The sequence below is a fragment of the Aphis gossypii genome, chromosome X (assembly GCF_020184175.1).
Source record: "Aphis gossypii isolate Hap1 chromosome X, ASM2018417v2, whole genome shotgun sequence".
NCBI classification, from domain to species: domain Eukaryota; kingdom Metazoa; phylum Arthropoda; class Insecta; order Hemiptera; family Aphididae; genus Aphis; species Aphis gossypii.
Window position 1 is genome coordinate 34,374,158 of NC_065533.1, and position 25,896 is coordinate 34,400,053.

Consider the following 25,896-nt stretch of genomic DNA (forward strand, 5'->3'; position numbering starts at 1 on the left):
ATTGTAAATTGCTTAGTGGACATTTTTTGTTGAACACTTTGATGTGCCTTATTAATAATTCTTACGAACAGTTTTTCAGTTATTTAAATATTTATATCAAGGATAATAGTTCTTAAAAATTGTTTAACAAAAATATAAAAATCTACAATATCGAATCTAGAATTTATTATAGTTGAATCATTTTTTTAAATAAATATAAATAATTTACCTATAAGTTAAAATTACCATAGCCACCCTAATATTTTCTAAGTCCATTACCATTGATCAAATACGCTTAGTACATAAAGTTTAATGTAACTCAAAAACTACTCGTTTGAATTTAATACATCAACATTTCAGAAAAATACCTGTTAAATTATTTGCAAAGAAAAAGTGGTTGTTATTTTAAGAATAGAAGTTTGTACATAATATTTCAGAAGGACACTTATTAACTATCAAACAAAGAGAATCTACCTATAAGTATATATTATATGGAATGCAAATTCCGTCTTCTTGCAAAAGATGCGATCGAAAGTATTTATATTACAACTGAGAATTTTTTTACACATTATGAATGTTCTTTGATTTTCATTTCATGAAACTGATCGTCGTTGTATACACTCTATAAAAAAATCATTTTTTTACACAATATTTTTTGACATCGATATAATTTTTTAAGATGTCTATCATATATGTGAATCCATTCATCACTATTTTAGGATAAAAAAATTGCGAGTTTCAATTTTCCATCGCAAATGATTATTTATTTTGCACGTATGTATTATTATTTTAATAAAATTAATTTAATTTTTTTTTTTATATACCGATAATATAAATTTCCATATCGATATATAATATTATTAAAAAACTTAAAAATACTGTTTTTCAATAAATATAAGTATATTTTATGCAATTTCATATTTATTTTGTTATACGATCAAACATGAATTATGTCAATAATATTTTATAATACATAACAGTTAACAGTTTGTTTTTTTATTAAATCAAGCACAATACATATTTTCTCTGGTATTTGGCCTACATGAAATCACAACTACTGTTTGTCTAATACTGTTCTTTTGTTATATCTAAGCCTTCATTCTTTTTACCGAGTTGCTAATAGGTTTTTTTTTAACAGTCACCAAGTAATATAATCCTTAACCATTCTATGGTTACATATTAGTACATATAAATTAGGTATAATACCTAATTATTATTTGATATAATATAAAAATGGAAATCCGTTTCGAAAAATGAACATAAATTATCAGCCGTATATTATACAAAAAGTATAATTCATGATGTGGATACTTTTCATTATAAATAAGTGAAATGTGACATAAACACATAGTAAGATAGTATAACAATTAATTTGTACAAAAAGAGGCATTTCGTTTGGTCAAATTAAAAATAGAAATCATCCCATTTTAGTGAATTGACAATAAATCATTATCATATTTACACAAACATCCTACTTTTTCATTTACTATACTATTAAATCATCTGGGCGAATACAAAACTCTTACGTCTTCAATCATTTTCACCCTCATTTCATAGAAACTTTTTCACACTGTTTTTTTCTAGGTATATTGTGTATGATTAAAATGTTCCGAGTGGAGTGAATTTGAAGTGTTTTATCATTTCATTTTAATGAACATGTAAGTTAAATGTTACATGATGTAACATATATGTATATGGCAAAAGTATATAAAAAAATAATATTAGAATTTTAAAATTAATAAAAATTGTAAATAATAATGTTATCGAACCGTTAATAATAACATAAATAAATTGAAAATAAAATGTCGAATAATTTATAATGAAATTTTAATAATGTTTAAAAATTGTAATTATAATATTTATACTACATTTAACTTACTAAAAGTCACAATAATTGTATTTTTATTTTATTCAACATCATCATCTGCCCGTGATAAATTAATTGTAATCATTATCTATTAGGTAGTAAAAAACAAATTAAGCTCACCTTGACAATAACGTAAGTCACCCCGCCCAGTAACTTTTATGGATGGAGTTGAAGTAACGTAGTTTACGTAGTTCGATTTTCCTGGAAAATGTGTAGAGTCAAAATTATAAAAAGGCCTGCCAAGAATTAATAGAAATTAAACATTAATTATTCACGTTAAAAATATCGCCAAATTCATAATTGAGAGGGTGATCACCTACAAGATATTGTATAAGTGATGTGTTTACAATATCGTAAGAACCTAATCAATAACACATTAAATTTGAAAAAAAATATGACTGACATTCACTTAACATCTAATTAAAAAATAATAAATTAGAAAAATAAAGTAATTCTAAAATAAGTATCTACAAGTACTACTTCTCACACACAAAAAAAAATTCATATTATATTATTATAATATCATGTAACTATTAATAGACTTTTATTTTTAAATGAATCATATATTATCCTGATGATTAATAGTGTATAGAATAAGTTCAATATTCAAGAAAATATTAAAACTAAATACATATTTAAGGCTACAGTCTTTAGGTAATATAATTTATAATATTATGATAATAAGAATGGTAAATTAAAACGAATATTATTATTAAAATACTGGAATGTTCTCAAAATCGCATACATTTTTGTAGGTACTTAAAATTTACCATTAATTATTTAAATCTGTATACCTATCAATATTATGTTATTAGATTATTAATTTTACAAGTAACTAGCTATACTATTTTAGTTTTTATATTATAGTATTCGAGACTCAGTCCTAAGACTTTTTTAGTTTTTCTATTTACAAATTAATCATAGTACCTACGTATAAGACGTGTTAGATTAGTCAATAATATAGTATAACGATAAACGATGGTATTGTAAATGATAATTTAAATTATTCGTTATTGCGGCTCGCATTTGAAATGAATACACTACTGATAACGATAAGATATTATATACTATTACAATTTACAACGACCGATTATGGATACTGGAGATCATCATAATAATATTAAATAAATACATTTACGAATGTCAGAATGCTATAAATTATTTACTATTCTATTGAATTCATTTTTTTTTTTTGAAATAGAATTGTTTAAACTATCACATTATTATAGCTGTAATCTATATCCTACAGTAATAATCCCTCGATTGTTAACAATACAAAAATAAGATAAATTGAAAAATATATTATATTGTTCAAAAAACGATGTCTTGATTGTTGATAATAATAATATGATTTTATTCTAGAATTTCACAATAATATGATATATATCTTAAAGGCATATCGACTTTTGTTTGTTGAATCGAATTACTCAGAAATGCTGTATCCGCCTACTTAAGTAACCGATTACTTTCGATACGGGTCGACCGACCAAACAGGAACTAAGCTAACGTACATTTTTCACAGATCAATCAAAATTAATCATCATTAATCTAAAATTTGTCTGAATAGTTTTTATAAAAGCATTCTTTGGCCGCAGTATCAAATTTAAATCATTCAAAGTCAATGTTTTTGCAGGGCGAATTCCACATATTACACACGTGCAAAACCTTTGATGTAAATTCTTTTACAATACACGGTAGTATTAGAATGAAACTCGAACTCACATATTTTCGATATTCATAAATCAAAATCATTATCGTAATTAATAATAATAATATTATATTATGATAGTTGTGCTGTTTCGATTTTCGTAACCGTCCGTTTAGAGCAACAGCAGCATCAAGACGCACTGAGAACATCGATCCACTGCAGTTGTCTGTTAATATTGGTTATACCATATACTATAGTAATTCCCCACGTATAATAATATTATAATATTATTATGGTCGACTTAATAGATTGAGTTTCTGATATTGAGATATTGAGCATAATTTTATAAATATGCTTCTAGTCATTTTTCGTTCATTAGCATAGTATAATATAATATTTTATTTTAGTGGTTTCTAAACACGATAAAGGGCATAGATAAATTTCAAATTGTTGTCATATATTTATTTTATGAATGAGATTTCTTACCACAGTGACAGTGTGTGCCTACGTGGATCGAATCAAATAAATTCTTCAAAACGCTACCGAGAAGACATATCACTGTATGTATTTACCGGACAATAATAATGTTATTAGGTCCGTGCGACATACAGACGTGATTATTGTATTATTGTACTATATTATTATAACGTTCCACCGGTTGGTGGTGTAATTCTGTTTTGGAATTTTTGGCAAGTTAAAATTTAAGTCCAGGCAAGACACGTCCGTCAACTATATATATAATACGTTTTTTGATATATCAGCAGCTATAATATTTATTTCAAGAACGTATATTTATAAATCTAATTTTTATACAACTAGGGTTTGTGACAAAATAAATCGTTAACAAAATATCAATTCGTCTTGCCAATGAAGACATTAATAATTTATAAAAGCTTAAAAATATAAAAATATTATAAGACTATAATATATTGACTATATTGAGGTTCAAAAAAATACAAATATATTATTTAGTAGAAATATTTTCGCTAAAACCTAGCCATATACTGATGCCAATATACTTATTATAAATTTGAAATTACTTTTCTGCGTCGACTGATTTTATATGAGCATATTTTACGTCAATCGTTATTTTCTATAAATAATTTAAACTGTACTTTTCAATGTTTATGTTTGATAGAGTGCCGTTAATAATGTTATTGATGTTTTGTAGTTTTCCTTCTCCCAATCCATTAGTCTATAAAAAAACACGATTGCACCTTTCTAAAATAATTTTTCCATTTCGCCATTAGTTTCCACCTGCAATATGTGATTTGATTCTAACACCAACACAATGGTCATACTTTATAGAATTATAATTTCAGTATTCCGTTAATTAATTTATCTAACAGTTGTCTATAAATTATTATGTTAAGATGATTTAATTTATTGCTAACTGGCAATAATATATATATATATATAGTTGGCTACTAAAATAGTACAATCACATAGAAGTACCTACCTACATGAAAATTATGCGAAAATTGGACTCGATATGAATGATGGTGTATCTAAATCAAAATATGAACGAACATTTTTTGCGCTAAGCCACTAAACTAAAGATAATAATAATAATAATAATGGTATATAAAAACGGTTTGTATGAATTTAAACGAATCGACTAGTGACGAATAGACGTGACCCTGCTGGAGAATCACCCTGTATAATAAATGTATAATAATTATTTTTTCTTTCAGATTTCGGGTCGAAAAAAAAATGAACATTTTCCACAAAATCCAAGCTCTACTAATTACATAATACATACATAATACTTCACGAGTCTCGTCTGAGTGCAGGTAGCGGTACACGATTCATATCAAATTATGTTATTTGATAACGATTTTTGTTAAATCTAATTGTACGGAAATATCAGTCGTTGTTGTTGTCCGCCGTATTCGTGTTATAATAATGAAATACGCAGTCACGAAAACGTGCAGTGTACTCCTCCGATCATATCACATGCGTGAATTATTTATATTATTATTATTATACCTGTCCAGCAGCGATCGTGTCCTGTACGTCTTACGGCGCTTCTGTACGCTACTTCATTTTATTATTATTATATTATTACTTCCGTAGTTAGATTAAGGTTTTTTTTTTTACAATAACAAAAACTATTAAACGACAGCGAGTTATAGTTTTAATATTACCTACACTACTTTTAAATGCAAAATAAGTGTCTCTGGGTGGCAAATTGTTGACAGTTTTGAGTAGAGTTATTAATTATTCAAAAAAATGTGTATAATATAACATACACACATTTTTAGAAAAGAAAATTTTATAAGAAAGTCTAATTTTTATTCCAAATATAAGTTATGGTAATCTTCGGTATGCGTTCTGTTACCGAATGGAATACATATATAGTTTTTCGGCGTACTATGATTTTATAATTATTGAACTTCATATTTACAATTTAAAATGATTCAATAATTGTAAGTTACTCGGTCATTATTTTAGTTCATAGAATAAGATTGGTCTACTGCCAAGACTATCACGCGATATAGTAGTGGAGCCCAATTGAATAATAAAAAAAAAACAGATAGTTTTATTTTGACGCCAAAGGTTTTTTTAAATATATTTTTCTGGTTTGTAATTTGAGAGGAAAACGAATAAAACTAAGTGGTACTTTTCCGGAAAAACAGAAGAAAAAATGTATTTATTTGTGATGAGTAAAATGGTAGGTACTAGGTACACAGTTAAGTACAGCATTTTAGAATCTGCCCTCGGGCACTACGTAATGTTGTTTGTTTTGGAAGTATATGAGTAACAATTTCATGGAAATTAAATTGTCGATCAATCTACTAAAGTCATTGTATTAATTCGTGTTATGATAATATTATTACCTATTATCTCATTCATAGATAAAAAATAAAACTAAATTTAATATCTATTTATCATACTTCCATTGTAATTTATCTAGATATTTTTGTATGTATATAATAATATTTAATCAATTAAATTCACAATATATTTATCATTTATTTTTTGCACTATCTGTGAAAAACATTTGAAAATAATGGAATTGTGTGTAATTTATCACCAGTAGTACCTACTGTCCGGGTACTTTTAAATATATACCTATGAAAACGTTCTTAACAGTTACAAAATTTAAAATATGTATGATTATATTATACGATAGTCACTAATAATATATTGTTGCTTTATTTCCGATCGGTCGACTGTGACGGCAGAAAAACACGATAATTTCGTATGATGTGTTATATATGTTATTTAGTATTATAAAAAATATATCGCATTCCTGCGTACACATTTTAAACCTTCGTGTTATTTTCTTGGAATTATTATGTTATTATATTTATCTACTATGGATTTACCCATGAAAACATATAGGACAGGTCAGTTTTGAGCATGTCCCGCTTAAAGCAAATATACATATTATACGCCTATATATTTTTTTATCTTGATAAAAACACATTTACCATTTTATCCTTGTTAAGATATGTACCTACTTTTGGATGTTTTATTAGATTATTTTATTTGGTACACGTTAGTTATCGTACTCAGATGTCGTCCCCCCCATTACACCAAAAAAAAAAAAAAGATCAGACATTTAAAAACAAGTTTTATCGTCTATATTAGGCATATTTTTATATTATAATTAATAATCATCGAATAATGATCATAAGTTTAAAATAAAATGTAATAAGACCGCAATAATAAGAAACATAAACGCAGATTTACTCTTCAATGGCGTTATCCGATATGGTTGAATACAATTATTTGCGATGTCTTTTAGTGTTTTATTGAATAGTTGCCCTCTTGTATTCTTCAGCTTCCATAGAAATACAGAAAAATAGCTGGTTAGGTCGAGCATTGACCTGCGTGTTCCGGAGTGTCTTTTGTTTCTCATTTTTGCCGACCTCCTCAATCTCAAAATTATCTGCGTGACTGTGTGTAATTGTAGTTGTGACTTACTTGGAAATGCGCCTAAAATGAATCATATTACTTTTAATGATATCATAACTTATCCATAAACCAAAAATTATTATTGACTCAGACCTTGTAAATTTTTATACGTGTGTATATCCAAGTTTTTGTCGGTTTTTTTTTGTCTGAGTTCGATAAAACACGTCATGTACCTCAAGATTTCAACTTAATTTAGATCATTGCTCCCATGCACATGAACGCATCACTGATGCACATTCAGCAAGGTAACTATAGGTATAATAATATTTAAAACAGCGATAAATAAATCCAAAAAGTTCATTCTGTTGACTCCACAGTTTTTTTTTTTGTATCGACATTATTCGAGTTCTGGACATGTATATATTAAACATAATAAAACATCAAACGATACGTGATATTTTGTAAGATCGGTGAGTATATGTGTTTGGAATTTTTAATGAGATTGAATTCGTTTTTTAAAAAACAAAAAAAAAACACAACTAAGAAATTGCTTTGGCGATCGTCAAAGCAAAACGGCATAAGAAGTCGGAGACAACAGAACTATGAAATTCCATTAAGTATACTCACTGTGGAAGTTTCCATGGATCTTCGAATAACCTCCTCCGCCGAGGTTTTTTACCATCATTTAGGTAATACAATATTAAAAAGTACAGTCTATATACTTATAACGTGTGTGTTAGTGTGTCACAGAAAAAATACCAAAACTGTTTTCGAATTGTTCTTGCCCATTGAATTTGCCTAACGTAACTGTTCATTGCGTAATGTGCTATTGGCTAATCAATCAATGGATAGCGCCACAAATAATATTTAACTTTCGTATTTCTTTACCCGAAGTACCCGCCAAATGGTCTTACTATTGATGACCCGAACTTCCGTCGAAGCGAATCCAAAAAACCGCGACTAAGTCGTCAGCAACAGCATTCGTCGTCCGTTCGAATAGACGTCCAATCGAATTTTTTAATAAGATGTATTATATTGTTATGATATAGTTATTTGTTATTGCATCAGAATTGTCGGTCGTATGAGAACACGCGTGCGTGTATCTCGTTTTTTTTTTTTTTAAATACGTTTTTTCCTATTATTACTATACATTCTGGTTCGTATCAAAACACAATAGTTATTTTAATATACAATCTCAAGTCCGTACAAACGGCATAATATAATATAATAAAGACATGTGACTACATAGGTAAGCATAAATACGTAAAAGTCTACAACAATTATATACACAGAGTAATTCTGTTAAAGGTATATTAACTCGAAAAGTTCTATTATACTTATTAAAGTTTTTGGAAATATTTTTCTTACGTCATGTTCATAAATTGAAGTGATTATAAAATACATATAAAAAATAGTAAATGACAATTTTTTTTTATTACTTCGTATTTTCATCGTTTTTTGATTTTTATTCTTGGTAAAAAACATTTTGGATTTTCCAAATAACAAAATATTTTTCTGAAAATTTCAATGTTTAAAAAAAATCGGTTAGTTTCAAATATTAAAAATGTTTTTTCATTCCACCCAACAATAATTTAAAACATCTACTTGTGACTTCTGATTATTATTTTAGTTTTTAATGTCTAAAACTCACGTCATGTTGAAATAAATGATGACTATTTAATTTTACTATTTTTACATATTTTTGCATATTATTTTATATTTCAACAATACAAACACTTAGAATTAATGCCTTATGGTATATTTTAAGCAATGGTTGTAGTGGAGAAATAAGAAAATAGAATATTATCTATTCAAAATATATTCAAATATTTAATCTATTGTGTTATTATTTATTTAGTAGGGGTAGTAATTTAATTTATACCTTATCTTAATGTCGTCATTTTATACTCGTATAAATTTTAACGGTGAATTATATATTTTAATATTCATGATTTTTTTTTTATTTCTTTTTTTTTCTTTTTTACAACTAAAACTTCCTATAAACCAAAATTAGTATGTGTTTTTTCAGAATATATTATGTAATATTACGCATATATTATACGTGTTGTCAAAACACAAAACATCAGTATAAAACTTCGATGGTATTTCAACGAATTTTTTATAGTACAGTTTTTAAGACCGACGAAAAGTCACTATTTTTTAGTATTTTTAAACCGAACGGTGGTTTCGAGTATTTTCGCATTTTTCGTTGCATATTTTTTAATCGACCAAATGCATATCTGACTTGGGTTATTTACTATCGCGTATAAACCTTAGCCACACAGTTATGACTAATTATAGCCTATAGGTACTCGTTGGGAATTCAATTGTTGTGTAGCTATTGAAATTCTTAGAAAAATAATATTATGTCGCTTCCGGACGCGGAATTAAAAACGTGCCCCGGTCAACGGCGCTGCCGGATAGATGACAAAATAACTAAACAATAGTGAAAATGTGGTTTTTGTTTTAAAAACATCGAAATCGACCGAAAAAAATATATTTCCGAAAACTCGATATCGAACATTTGGAGTACCCAGACCACTGTGTCCGCCTTCAAATCGTCCGGTATGGCGGTATATTATTATTTTATCATGTCGTGACAATGACACATTACTTATGTTTATATATACCGAACCGTAGCCTCGTATTATATACTCTACATATATATACAGATACAACACACACACACGCGTCCGCGCGATTCGGAACCGGTGCGAAATTCCGCTTTTCGGAGATTCACACACGCACGCGATTCAATTAAACGGTGCCGAATACACGCGCGTGTATTGTAACGTTATATTACGTTATGTTATATTATTTTTTTTTTCTTTCGCAATAAAAACGTATACGTATATATATATATATATAATACACGGATATAATAATAATATAATATATTTTTATTATTATCGTAAGTCCGTGCGTCTGTTCGGCCCGTCAGTATGTACACGTCATATTATATAAATATTATTGTATATATATATATATATTATAGAACGATAGGTATATCAGCAGTACAATAAAACCGAGTGCGTGTGTTCTCATTTACTTATATTATATATTATTATATTTGTACAACGTGATGATCCGATCGTCTGCTGCTGCGACGTCGTGGCGGCCGATCAGGACGCTCACCTCGCACGGCACAACTATATGGGTACGATGATATACATACGTATTATTATAATTATTATAATAATATTACGTGCTACGGTGGTGGATTTAAAGGGAAAAACAGAGCGTTTTACGTGCGACGAGGCGCTAACTATTAATAATTGTTGCTGTCAAATGTGACTATTGTTGTACGTCAAGCGATTTAATCGTTCGACTTGTTCGAACTATATTACACCACTGTAGACACTCGGCTATTCTTACACGAATCAATCGCCTAGGCGTCGATGGGGGTGAAATAGCTGATAGTGGTGTGGTTTCCGGGAGCGCGTTTCAGGTGCTGCTCAGACTTCAGGATACCAAAAAATCGAACTTGAGAGCTCGAAAACGGTCTTGCTTACTATATACATTATAATATGTTGTGGACTGTGGTCCAGCAGATATGGTCTCATCGAACGTTATGCCCGTCCAGCAAACTCCACCAAGCACAAAGCAAACTATCTAAAAAGTATGTATGATATATAATGGCCAGTCATAGTATATCGTGTTAGTATAATATAAATTAGTATGTCTATACAACATCATTGCATTTATTTTTATCATAAAAACACAATTATCAAAATTAGGGCTGTAAATTTATAGCACTAAACTACAAAACTTTAAGAAATATATTAAAATCTCAAAAAAAAAAAAAAAAAACAGTTTAAATACAGAAAAAAATCACTAAAAAATTTAATTAAAAACTCTATTGAAAAAAAAAACTATATTTTTAATCAACTCAATTAGTTTAAAAACTTTAAGTCGAAAATTAAAAACATAAATTATACAATATACTTAAAAAGTTTTAACTGACCGATTAAAAGTGTTGAAGAAAATAATAAAAATAAAAAATTTCAAAATATGCAAAATAAAAATTCCAACATTGAATTTGTTGGTATTTTATTCAAAATTTGTGTTGTATGAAAGATTTTTTTGATAAGCTAAAAATAATGCAGTTACCTAAAAATGATCAGCCCAAACTATATAAAATTTAATTATTGCGAATTCATACGAGTCTGTATATATAAAATATTATATATTTTTTTTAAAAATTATTTTTTAACATCAACTACACGGTTATTAATGCTTACGTTTAATTATTTACATAAGATTTATACATTTTGTTTTTTTTTTTTTAATTAATTTACTAATCATCTGAAAATAGGCCGATTATTTCACACAGATAATCTGGTACCTATATATACGTGCAGGAATTTGTTTCTGATCTTTGTAGGATTTAGGCAGTAGATACAACAATGTGTTTGATTGTTATTTCTATCCGTGTGACCAATTCTAAGTCTGTTTAGTGTGGAAACCGTATTTCTTGTGGTTTAATCTAATGATGTTTGTCCAGAGTACAACTGAGTATTTTTCCTATCTATATTTATCATCTACAGATATCAATTAGTTGTGAAAAATATTTGTTGTTTATTGCATTTAAAGTTGCCTTGTCAGCGCAGCACTCATTAACTTTTATATTGTTCGTATACAAATAATTTATCTGATTAACGAATAGCTGAAAATTTTTTCGTGAATGAAAATTTTTTCACTACTTATTATCTATATGATTATTTATAAATACGGGATATTAAATAATGAACACTTTTATGATTAGAATATCATCTTTTTTTTACATACCTATATAATGTACTTTGATATTATTAATTTTTCATCTTCCTCTTCGACTCCTCTAAGCAGTGGAAAAAATTCAGTAATTGAAAGTTTCCGGTATTTAAAGGTTTCATTGTATTATTTCTTATACAGGCTAAACCTTATTAATATATGAGTAGGTATGGTGTAAAATATTAATGTTAACAAAATAAATAATTGCATAACATACTATTTATACTTATTTCAATTAATTGAAAATTTAAATACATTAAAAACGTACAGTTATGTAAAATATTGGTGAGGGCATGTGTGAAACATAACAAATAACAATGAAGCAATACATATGTAAATGTATCTTGATGTGTCTGAAGTACCTTGATCTTGAAGTACCTATTAAATATATATCAGTATTACGAGGGTGGATGGCTTAATTTTACCACTCCAAACCCGTCTCTGATAATAAAAAAATCTTTCAGTCTACCTAAGGAAATTGAACAAGCATAACATTTGCAGGATTGTGATGAGAGAGAATTTGACTATACATGAACGAGCTTGCATTTTTGATGGACCAAATATTATGACTATTATAAATCTGAATAAAGTACACATGTCACGTTTTCATCCCTATAATTGTATATCACTATATAATAATTAGCGATTTGACCTATTTGACCTTCAGCTATAATATAATATAATAGAATACACCCAAAAGTCTATATGATTATTATAATATCGTTGTACAGACCGAACAAATGTTATCAATAACCGAACCTTATGAAGGGCTTACACGAGGGCCGCCACTCGTTTTAAATTTAATTACTACACCTTAAAATGACATTCGTTGGCCTTCAATGTGTATAATATTACGGTATTTATAAGTACCTATAATATAAATTCTATTATAATTTATAATTGACATTGTTGTAATAAAAAATATAATACGCCTGAAATTCGTCTGTTTGGCAATGTCATATTAATATAATACATTATATGAAGTAGGATTCCTATTAAAAACGATTGATTTTCCAAAAAGACATTGATATACGTCCTTTGATGTTTCCGGACGTCGATATTGTTATTATAATACATACCTAAGCGTGTTATTATATTTATTGGTTATTATAAACATCCTTCGCGACTAATCGTGTTTCAAGTAGAATGTATATTCTAATTGAAAATACAATATAATACTTTATTAGGTATACTTATTATAATTTGTTATTTTTCAATATTATCCGCGGTATGTAGTCAAATATTATAATAATTATTACTCATTACATTGTTGTATTATTCTATCAATTTGTAAGCGGAAATGTAGAAAAATAATGAATTGTTTTTTATTTTTTCCGAAAAAACGTACATTTTAGGTACCTACCTAATATAGGTTTTTAATTTCGTCGCACAAGACTATAAAAGGTTATACAGGTAAACATTATTACAATAATTACTGCATAAACATAATACTTATATAATATTAAAACATAAATTATCGTAGAATCACGTTTAAAATTTAAAATAAACAACCAAATATTATATATTATATATATATTTTTTTTGGCACAGATCAATGTAATTGTAATAATTAGCGTTCAATTAACTATATATTTTTTTATTATTATTATTTTTTTTCGCTTGAAATAAGTTATTTATAATATATGTATTAATAATTAATAACAATTCCCCAAGGTTACATTTTGCACCAGTATGAAGTAATCAAATAATCGTATATTGCATTATCTACACATTTATTTACGAACCTTCACATATGAGCAAATACTTGCGTGAATCCAAATTACTATACCATTCAATGTATTAATTGTATTATATTTGTTTAAAATATTCATGACTGGATTAATGGCAATGGTGTTAGTTAGATATTTGGACAACACGTTATTGGACTGTTGACGGTTGAATTGATACACAAATATAAAATAACACAACAAACCTATACAATTGTATTATAGGACGTTGTACTGACTTCTTAATTCTTACTAGTTTAATATTATTGACATATTATTTTTAAATATTAATGCACCAAAATTAAAATGCATTATGATTACACAATCTGTTTGTGTTACGATGAACTATGCAAGAAATACAAAACAAACGTTTGCTTACATTGTGTTTAGTGGTAGGTAATTAATTACAGAGAAAAAAATAATACGGTGAGTTTTGCTTAATGTGATCGCTTTGGTTCAGATCATTTTGTGTCTATTAACTGGTCGATTTTATAAAACTCTTACGACATTATACATGCGATTTAGTTTGGGATTTTCATTTTTGATTCTAATAAACCGTTGATTCTATAAACCAGTGATCACATTAAGCAGGACTCACTGCAGTATTATTCCAACGATGAATAATTAAACGATTTTCGCTGACTTGACAAAGTATTTGGTTTTATATTTTATATTATTATTATTATTATTCCATAAAAAAGTCAATAATTTGTAAATATTATTGCAATACATTTTATCGAAACTTGGAAATTTTGTAGTTATCCAACTGTAAAATAATAGTTGACGACTAGACTAACACAAATATTATCTACCTATCATGTTATTGGGTAAATAAATTAAATTGATTTATTGAATGCACATGCTATGGACATATTTATTGTTTTAATTCACTTAATACAACTTTTTTTAAGGACCAAAAAATTAAAAAAAACACATTTTTAGTCGATTAAATTGGTTTAAAATATAAAATTTAAGTAAAAAATTAATTAATAAAATGTGTGTTGTATCTACTCAATACAATATAGTAAACTAAATTTCCTATTCATATTAAAGATTGGTTTTATAAGAAACTATCGAACGAATTTATGATAAAATTAATAGAACTTAATTTCTCGAAAAATATTTACCAAAATAATATGTTACTTTCAACGAATGATCAAAATTCAAAATATTCACTAAAACATCAAATCATGACAATGAAATCAATAATAATAATATTCTAAATAATAAAACTCAAATACTTTAAAATATCCAAGTATAATATGATAATATACTGTAGTATATAGTATTTTATACTTTTATAACAATTACATATAATAGCATAAATTAGAAAAATTAACTTTTTATCAATTTTTATATGATTATACTACATCATTATTACTTTATTAGCTTAACGTTGAATGTTGTAATATTTTACATTAATTAATCATTTTATTTATAGTAAAATTATTGTGGTATAAATCAGAAAAATTATTTATTTGAAAGCTATTGATTCATCAGTTTCTGAGTGAATGGAGAAAAAATGTTATGTCTATGACAGTAATTATTTTATTTCGCATAAAATCAAATTGGATTGTCAAATCAATAAACACAATATAATGTGTATATACATAATATAATATGATGATGAAACGTTAAAAGTTATTATTACACAAGATGACAAGAAGTAATAAAAAATATAATAATATGTTCATTGTTGTTCACACTAATAATAATGAGTATATTATGCTGCCTTAAACAGTAAACTCTCGATTGTGCAAACTTTTTCGCTTGTCCATTTGGCGTCACAGTTGAATCACCACAAAGGTATTTATATTGAATGCACACTAGTTTACCTAATTATATTTCGCTATATGTTTAGAACTTGAGATTTTCAAATTTTTAAAACGAATTCTAAAAGCCGGATGACAGAAGAAGTCATCAAAATTATATTCAACAGACAAGAGGTAAAAGTTATTAGATCCTCCCCGTGAATTGTATTTTGAAAATCATATGAAATATTCTTTGTAAAAAGATCGAAATCTGATTAGTGTTGTACATATTTATAAAAAATAGTTATTTCATTAAAACGCATAATATTTCACATTCTATTATAATACATTATACAAAGCGTCAATTTACGTGTTTGACGCATATATAATAGGTCATCATTAAAATATAATATTAAACTTTATCCAAACGCAAATGACGATATTAAAACATTGCGATGCGATAGTATTACAATAATTGTAACAGCCTAACATCGTTTATTAAAAATGCGAGTAAACAAAACATTAATTATATGATATTATAAAACGTGTACGCATCACATACCATAGTCCATAGATAATCGAACCGCTTATTTTTAAAACTGTTATTAGACATTTATGACATTTATGTAAGTAGTATGGCGAATAAAAATAATATGAGTATTGTCATTTATTTTTATTACTAGCTAAATTCTTATTGAAAATAATAAATATTATAGGTACGGTTGTTATTTACCGCAATTCAATATCCATATCAACACTAAAGACGACAGATCACTGCAATTATTATTGGTCTATCGACCCTGAAAACGATCGAGTGCAATTATTGATCCATCAATCCATAATTATTGGTAGGTAATAAATATATAATAAATAAAAATATAATAATAAATCGTTACCTATTAATTATACATAATATTTTCACCATTTTAAGAAATTTTATGAAAACAAAATTAATATTACTGATATTTTAAGTATTTTGATTAACAAAATTACTAATGCACCACTTTTTATTTCCAACCTCGCCCATAAAAAGATCTTGATATTAAAACAATAGCTGAAGAAGCTATACAGTTATTATTATAAACATTCCTTTTTCAATTAAAAAATTGTGAAAATTCTCTAATAAAAGGCATACATAAACCGTTATTAATCGTCACAGACTTAAAATAAAATGGTGTAAAGACCTTCTAACGTATTCCTTTAACCCAAATTTTAAGTTGAGCATCATCAATGGGCGAATCCTTTATAATGTAACTCCAATTTTGTTTATATCCCCTATCTCACAGATACGTATTGTACTTAACTGAATTTATTGTATATTTAATATAAAAATAAAAATAAATGAATAACTTAAAGCAATTAATAATTTAATTTGAATTATTAATAATGTGTAAAATTCCCAACGCTGTGGGCCATCTGCATGCGAGGATGTGAAGACCGGACAGCTGTCTTCATAAGGGCGTAAATCGATGTTTCATAGTGCAAGCCACCTACTTCAGAGTTTCAGGCATCGTATGTTTTTGTGTATAATTAACACTGACTAATTAAGTCAGTAATCGCCGCTGAAAATCAATTGACACACGACTAAAAAAAAAAATAATAAACTCATATATTATGGAAAACAGTTATTGAACGCTTAGCTATTGGTCCTCATTCCGTTGTTTTTTTTTTTTTTTGGAATAATAAAAATATGCACGAAAAAATGTTAATTTTATGTCTAGTTATCGGCCATAACGGATTGTCATACCTTCCGACGTCTAAAGTCTATTGCTGCTTTGTTCGCAAAAATGCAAAAATAGTTAGATTTAATAAGTCAGTGGTGGCTGGTCTAAATCGACATAAACGCAATCAGTCTTTCCAGGTAAGCAATCTAACTGCGCTGGATCGCGAACAATGTGTAAGCGTTTAAGTGAAATTGTGTATTTATTATACATTATTGTATTATATATTTATTATTATTGTTTATTTTTTGCTATTATCTATGGAAACGACGACGCTAGAAACGGCTGCAGTGATTCTGAATTTAACATGAATTTCCATTTAAAAGTTCGCACTTTTTCATTTATAACTTAATTTCTAAACGTACGATTTCGATGATTTTTACAAAAGCACATTATACACAATATTATTTGAAGCTTACACTAGGAGTTAATTAATGAATTAAAAAATTGGTTATGTCGTGTAACAAATTTATCTGTATTATACACAGTTTAAATGGGCAACTCCTACTATATATATATAATATATATATATATATATATATTATATATATTATACTATACACACACTGTCATGCAATTATTATTATTTTTTATGTTTTTTACTTAGCTTGTCTATGGATTTATAAATTACCTATATGCATTAAAAACCAACTAAATATGAGCTAAAAAAATTTTAAATATGTATAAATATAATATGCACTAAAATGTTAGAATATACATGAAAAATTAGTAAAAAAAAAAAATAATAATAATTTTTTTGAACGATAGTGAAATAAAGACAATGTTTAATTATTTTTTATAACCAATATATTCTTATCTTTGTTTTATTTCCCCAATTATTGATTTAAGCCCTAAGGCTATATTTGGAAAAACATTTTATTCTTAAAAGTATACCTATTAATCTAAACTATAAAATTATGATATATTTTTTTATAATATTATAATAGACAATAGAACATATTATTAAACAATTTCTAAAAAATAAAAAAAACATCGAAATATGCACTAAAAAATTAAATATGAAATTAAAATTTTAAAATAAGCCCTTAAAATAGAAGATTGTCAAAATATGCGAAAATATGCACTAAAAAAGTTTCATTTTTTAAATCGTTATGTCATGAAACAAATTTTGTGCTCACTTAGCATATCATACGATCAACCAGAATAAATATGCAAATGCATACAAATCTACCCTTTACATACGAGTATATACTATATAGGTACAGGAAAACCTCATTAATTCGGACCTCATTAGTCCTGACTTCGTTTAATACACTTATAGTTTTAATATATTATTTATCTAAAATAACTTTTAAGCCTTGGATTTAAAAATAAAATATTCTTAACAATAAAATAGTTTTAAAATTTTAAAGATTTTGACGAAGTTTGTCAAAATTTGAACTTAAAACCTGATTAAAAAAAAAAAAAAAAAAATCATCCCAATAATTCAGGATCTTGTATTAATTAATATTCAAGTTTTTTGACTAAGTCTAAAAATGTTTATCAATAAAACACAAACAAATTATTACAATAATTCGAACATTTTAGTCACTCTTAATTAACTTAAAATTAGTTTAAATATTTTTATATGATCATTTAAGTAACAATTATGTTCCTTATTATCAAGAAATTTATAGGACATTTTTTTTTTTTTAATTTTAAAAGTATACTCTATTCCAGATTCCTACTAGAATTACTTTCTTGTCATAAGAAATATTGTAATTGAGAATGAAAATATTTTTAGGTACAACATAAAGTAATTTTATGGGTCCAAGGGGAGACGATCCAACTCATTTTCATCCACTATACTACACCATGAACACATTTTAAAATTTATTTACAAAAATAATATCAGCTTAAGTAATTAAAATGATTTTAATTTTGAAATGAATTGCAAGTACATTTTAAAAACCACCGTTGCACCGCGAGTATTTACACAGCGAATGAAGGGAACTTATAATTATTGTGCTTCAGTTGTAGGTATAATGTAGGTAACATGAAAAGTTCATGGAGCGTAGGAAAATAATATCATGTGCTTTGATCGTTGTAAAAACGAATATCATCATCGTTCTACCAGTCAACTGGTTAATATATTTTACAGATTCCTGAATGATAAAAGAAATCGGTGTAGAAGAATGTATTTTAATAATTAAACGCGCTAGGAATTTTAAAACAATTTACACAGAATCATCGTAGAAAACAATGCGAGCTCAAGCATATTACCTACAATTGTATCTTATAGCACTTTTTAAAAATAAAATTCCTTGCTAAAAATGTATTCCGTACATTAGTTAATTTTATTGTTTAAAGTGTACAGAGTGAAGAGGCAAAGTAACAAACGGTTTTTGGAAAATTTGAATGCATTTAAATAAAATCTACACTTTTTTTTTTTATTCGTACTTCACATTAATACTTTCGTACTGCACACTTATATAGGAGCTTACGCACAAAATTTTGAATAGGTTAATTACTGTTGTTATCCAGAGATGTGGACATTTAAATAGTTAAAGTTTATACATTTTAAAAACAAATCAAATTATCATAGAATAATTTAATACATATTTGGTGCTTATAAAAAAGGTACTTCATCAAATGTTCAGATCTAGACAATCTGAGGTTTTGATTTTGATTTATAAAAAAACCAATTTAATCTAATCTTAATCCATCAAAATTGATGTGGTGCAACAAATTTCAAAATAATTTGAAAACTTCAACATGTATACTAATCTCTAACATAGTATACCTACAAAGGATATTGCAGGTAGATCGTTCACATCAGTATAATGATAAATGTTTAATTTTCAAAACCTTGCACCTAAACTTAAGAACTAATATTTTCAAATCCTTAGATTTTTTATGCAATTTCAATTTTCATTTTTTTTTTTTTAAACAAGAACTATCCTTTTTTGTTGTAAATCACGGTAAAGAAATTATTTTCTTTAGAAAATTCTTATGTATATTAATTTAAATTAAAACTAATATATTCTGCTTTGCTAAGAATAATATAGGTTCATAATTGCAGTCTTGAGGACGATATTTATAAGCAATGATAATTTAAAAACTTGAGTTATCATATTAATTTATTGTAATCTTATAATTTGTTAAAAATTGTCCAAGTATAATAAAAATTAGACTAATACCGAAATATATTTTATATACAATCATTATTAAAGATTCTGGACTGAATAATAATATACCTACTAGGTGTACTTAGTTTCCTCAGTACATACAAATGCATTTTGATAACCCAGAAAGTACTTGATTGAATTTCACCCAAGATTCGTAAACACGTTTAAAAATAAATCCACCCAAATATCAATTTATACAATTAAAGTGTTTCTCGTTTGTGGAAAAAAAAAGTTTGAATCGTTATTGGATTATTTTTCGATAGTAAAAAAATCCAAGTATTCAAATATCTTTATACGTACAAGTTATTCCCCAAAATTTCAAACATCGGAATTTGAATATAAATATATTATTTTAGGATAGAAATTGAATGCGCATGTTTGCCGAACTATATAATATTGATCATCCAAGTAAAGTACTTACTGTAGGTTAGACATTTGAGTCACAATACTTGCTATAAATATAATGTATGAGCTACTTGTCAATAATATAATTACATTAGTAATAATATCGAATAGGTATATACTATATAATATATATTACCTACAATGTATTATTTCACGGTTAAGTGCATCGTTCGGGAGGCTTTATAGCTGTATTATTATATAAGTACTCATAACATATTGTTATTGAGGTACTTACCTATCAGCTTTAACTAATATGATATTATTATTATTATTATTATTATTATAAGGTAAATCATCTGTCATTAAAAATATTATAATATGTTCTTCGGAAGTCATTCGCTAACCTTGATCGTTTTAAATTGTATTTATTACTACTCCTATACATAATTTGCACGTTCAGACGTCTAGTTTTCAGAGAACGATAATAATTAATTGTAATTCAATTTGGGTTTTTTTTTTTCAAAATTCTTTAAGTACATAATAGTTGTAATTATATTGTAATTGTACTTATACGGTCCTAATATTTCCGTCATTGAAATATCAAATAGGTCGTCTATGTTTAATTGGCCAACGAAAAGGTCACCTAGACACAAAAAAATACAATGTATTAATATTTAAACGATACTATAAAATACGCTGCCAGTGTATTTTTACATCGTAATAGGGTACCTAGTCTATTTAACTGACTACCCTAATTATTACAGTTTGAAAAATTTAATTTTTAATTAAAAAAAATAAAAAATATCTATTCTAAAATATTTTATAGGCAGTCGTTGAAAAAATAATTAAAAACCTAAAGAATTCACCTCTGTTTATGTACTGGCTAACATGACTATATACGTATACCATTTACATATAATATGTAAGTATTGGACGAAAAAAAAAAACTGGATGCAAAACAATGTTTTCTTCAAAAACACAAAATACTACTTCGAAAACGGTAGTGTAATACATCATAACAAGAGCACGGATCACCCCGTACAATATTATGTTTCTACGGAACATTATAATTTGTCATGCTGATATTGAACGCAAATTAAAATCCTCGAAGGCACGCCAAGAAACAATAGCTAGGCACTGTGTAACTCCGCAGCAATAGATTACTTACCCAGAGTTGTATTTTCCTGCCGTAATAAATTCACACACGAGTACACGGACTGACCGATGATTGAATGCCGACGAAAAATAATAATATAATCACAATGTCACAATATTATTTCGCGGCTCCGCGCGCAAAGATCTGGAAAAATCGTTTTTTAATCTATTTTACGGATATCCGAATATCGTTTCCGGGAACGCCTGTCACCCGCGTAATGCGATATGACACGGCAGTTGGCTTAACAACAATATTATATATTATTATTAATTATTATAGACACGTTGTAATATATTATATTAACAACTAGCTGCCGATGTATATTATTTTCGATCGCTGCACACGCGTATATAATATATTTTATTGATGTCCCTTTATAGTTTTAACAACGAATTGAACGTCTCAAAATTGACGCATTTTAACTGCATACATGTATTATATTACACGTAGCAGAGATGGTCAAACTGTCAAAGGCAAGTAGGAATGAAAGGTATTATATCTATATTCATAAAATTTCTTTCAATATCTATGATATAATATAATACACTAATACAGTCATTATTATGTATTTTCTAATAACAATAGAGTAAATAATATTTTAGGTTATGATGAATGAATTGATTTTACAATATTATTATGCGTTTCTGGTTGAAAATTGGAGTTTTTGATAAAATCGAAATTGATATTTTTGTTATAATTCAAAAATTAATATCTGTAGAGACTTGAAATTTTTACCAATTATTTATACAACCATTTCTTAATTATTAGACAGGATATATTACTATATTAGTCAAAATATTTAGACTCTTTTAATCATTAAATTTGAAACTAAGTTGGCATATATAGGAAAATAATGCATTTAGCCAATTATTAGTACCTATGTTAGACATATTATGTCAATTTATAATAATTATTTTACAGTTTAATTTAAAATAAGAAACATTTTAAAAATAAGTAGATAAATCTAAAATTCTAAAATTAATATTTGGTTTAAATTCAGATTTGAAATAAAATATTAAAAATACTACTTCCAAAACTTTCTTCATAAGTTCTATTTGTGTAAGTACTTGAAAAATATTTGAATACTTGTACTCAAGTACTTTACATTGTCAAGTTTACAAGACTGCATACAGCTATTTCAAGTGCATATGACATGTTTTGAATGCTCAGAAATCCTAAGTAGATACTATAGTTAGTTTTATATTTGTCGCATAATTTATTTTTTTTTTTACTTTTAAAAGTTAAACGCATTTTTTTAGAATATTGGACATTTTGGAATATACCGGTACATCATAGACTTATAAGATATTAACGTGATATTAAATTTAAATCGAATAACTCGATTAAATTATTACGCAAAATAAAATAATATGACTATTATAAATATATTTTCAAGTATTCCGATTACTTTTTAAAAGTATTTATATTTAATTTTTATTAAATACATTCGGAAAAAATTATGGATATTATGATGGCTGTATTTATGCATATGCTAATATGCGCAAAATTGTTTGATATACTTTTTATAATAATTTGATCAATAATATCATTAATAATAATGATCGAAACTTTTTTGGCTCATATCATCGCATATTTTATAATTTATCCAAGTGATCATGGTCACACAAACTGCATTCATGTTGACCATTCCTGATAAAGTGTAGTATATAATTCGTTTTAAAGATCATTTATACAACAATAGAATTGCAATGATTTAAACAAACGTTTAAAAATAATAGAGATTGTATAACGCGTGATGCATAATAATAATAATAATATATTATGCTCTACTGTTCTACAATACGAGCAAGTACCTACTGTATGTTGTTAAGTAAGTGTAATATTATGTGCTTCGCGTTGTATTATTTTTATTCCTTGAATTTTTTTTTTTTTTATCCGTCGATTTGTCCGATATATCATACCAATACCGCGATTGTGACGATAACGTTAATTTAGTTTTCTACTCGAAACCATAATAAAATAAACCCATACCATTTTCCAAGGACCAAATGCATCAGTAAGTTCGCGCGCTAATTATTGTACAATAAATACGTATTTTATAATACGGTCGGTAAATGTCGTAACTATATCCGTAAGGAAAGTGCAATCCGTGTCGACTGGGCACAATTCTTGTGCTATATAATATTATGTGTATAATATAATTAATTAATATCGTACTATGATATTTCTCTAGTGACCTTGCATTGATTATGACATCTCAAAGATATAGTTTAAGAAGACGTTTGGCACTGCTTATTATTCTTGAACAGGCGAAAAATTTATGTCAGTGGCGTAGTCAGAATTTCGCTTTTTTGTGGGTGGAAGAGGGGCCGATAATTTAGGGAGGTTAATTAAAACTCCTGATAAATTTAATATGATACCGTGGTTGATGCCGTGGACAATAAATTCTAATTACATTTAACCTTAATAAAAACTACAATTATAATACAATTCTAATACGTCATATTGTGGTTACTTCTTACGCAGTACGTTCACAATCCACAGAACACTGAAAGTATTTTCAAATTTTCATAAAATTTCGAGAAGGGCAGTATAACCCCTTTAGTTAAGGCCACTGATTTGTTTTATTATGTTTTTTCTAATGTCGAACGGTGCAGGAGCTATTATTGACGGCTATATAAAAACAAAAAAAAAAGTACAAAAAGTGCTCCCGATTATATGGTCAAAACTATATTCAACAATTTAGGAAATGATGTAAAGAGTCTAATAAAGTATGAATGTGAAAATCAGTCTAATAAAACCAATGTAAAAAATATAATTAACAAAAATCGTATAAAAATGTAATTACTAAAATAGTAAATGACCTTGATGAGAATGTGTGTAAAAATCAATTATTAAAAAGTATCTATAAGTAAATATAAATGATTATCTTATTAGTATCGTTTAGTTATATAATTATATGATAATGTTATTTAGAGAAGTAAAACACATCATTCTCAATTGTATGAGACACATGACATTTTTATTTTATTATATTATATAATTAATATGTATAGGAACTCCGTATACTAGAAACGAGCTTGCTCAGTTGGTATACGTATCAGCTTTTATCACTATTATTGTAATAATTTGATTATTGTATTGAAATAATGATATTGATTTTGCTGAAATAAATAAATAAATAAATATATGCGCTTTTGTAGAGTCGTAGCGATGACTGAACCATTTGATCATTCACTGTAGGTTACGAGATTGAGATTTAAGAATCATTATACTATAGCTTTCAGCATTTGACTGGCACCAACGACCTAGAAAAAAAATTATATGTATATCAGTCAATTTTATCAAAACAAGTGTAATGAAATGTAAAAGAAAGCATGAGCGGTTGCATGGTAACTCGTCATCGAGGTCTCACGCGTTCTTTTTATGATGGTTATACATTAATACATTAAGAGGTAAGAATTGTTGAATATTTTTCTATAATCGTTCAGAACATAGATAGATAAGTGACGGATGATTAATGTGTTTAATAATACCTGGAGCGTAAACATTTTTTTTTCTTTATATATTATCGCAAGTTACAAGTACATATTTTGTGCATACAATACAGCATATTATTTTACATATTGTTATTTTTATTTAGGGTACGATACAGGTATGCTGGTTTAAGGTGTGTCCAATTATTATTATTATTATTATTTTTATTTTTATATTTATATATTCATAACGGCCGCCGATCGTCGATACGCAACGCCGCGGCCGACCAGTCCGGATAGTTGGCACACGGTAGTCCGTTGTCCAACGAAATACTCTATGCATATTAAGACGAAAAACGGACCGTTATTATAATATTATTACAACTAGACTATAATTATTGCTTGTTGGTTTTCAGTGCAGCATCTTTAGAGATATATTTTTGAAAAACATAATCATAATCATAATTATGTGATTTGTCTTAAAAATGAACAAAACGAAA

General features: G+C 26.8%; 1 long non-coding RNA gene across 1 annotated transcript; it reads right to left on the reverse strand.

Moving 5' to 3' along the window:
• Nucleotides 1-16,908: 16,908 nt before the first annotated feature.
• LOC126552131 (uncharacterized) lies at nt 16,909-17,555 on the reverse strand. The gene is made up of 2 exons (XR_007605973.1): nt 17,357-17,555; nt 16,909-17,193 (listed from the first exon to the last, which is right to left on the reverse strand). It is a non-coding gene; the product is annotated as an uncharacterized LOC126552131 (long non-coding RNA).
• Between the last annotated feature and the right edge of the window lie 8,341 nt (nt 17,556-25,896).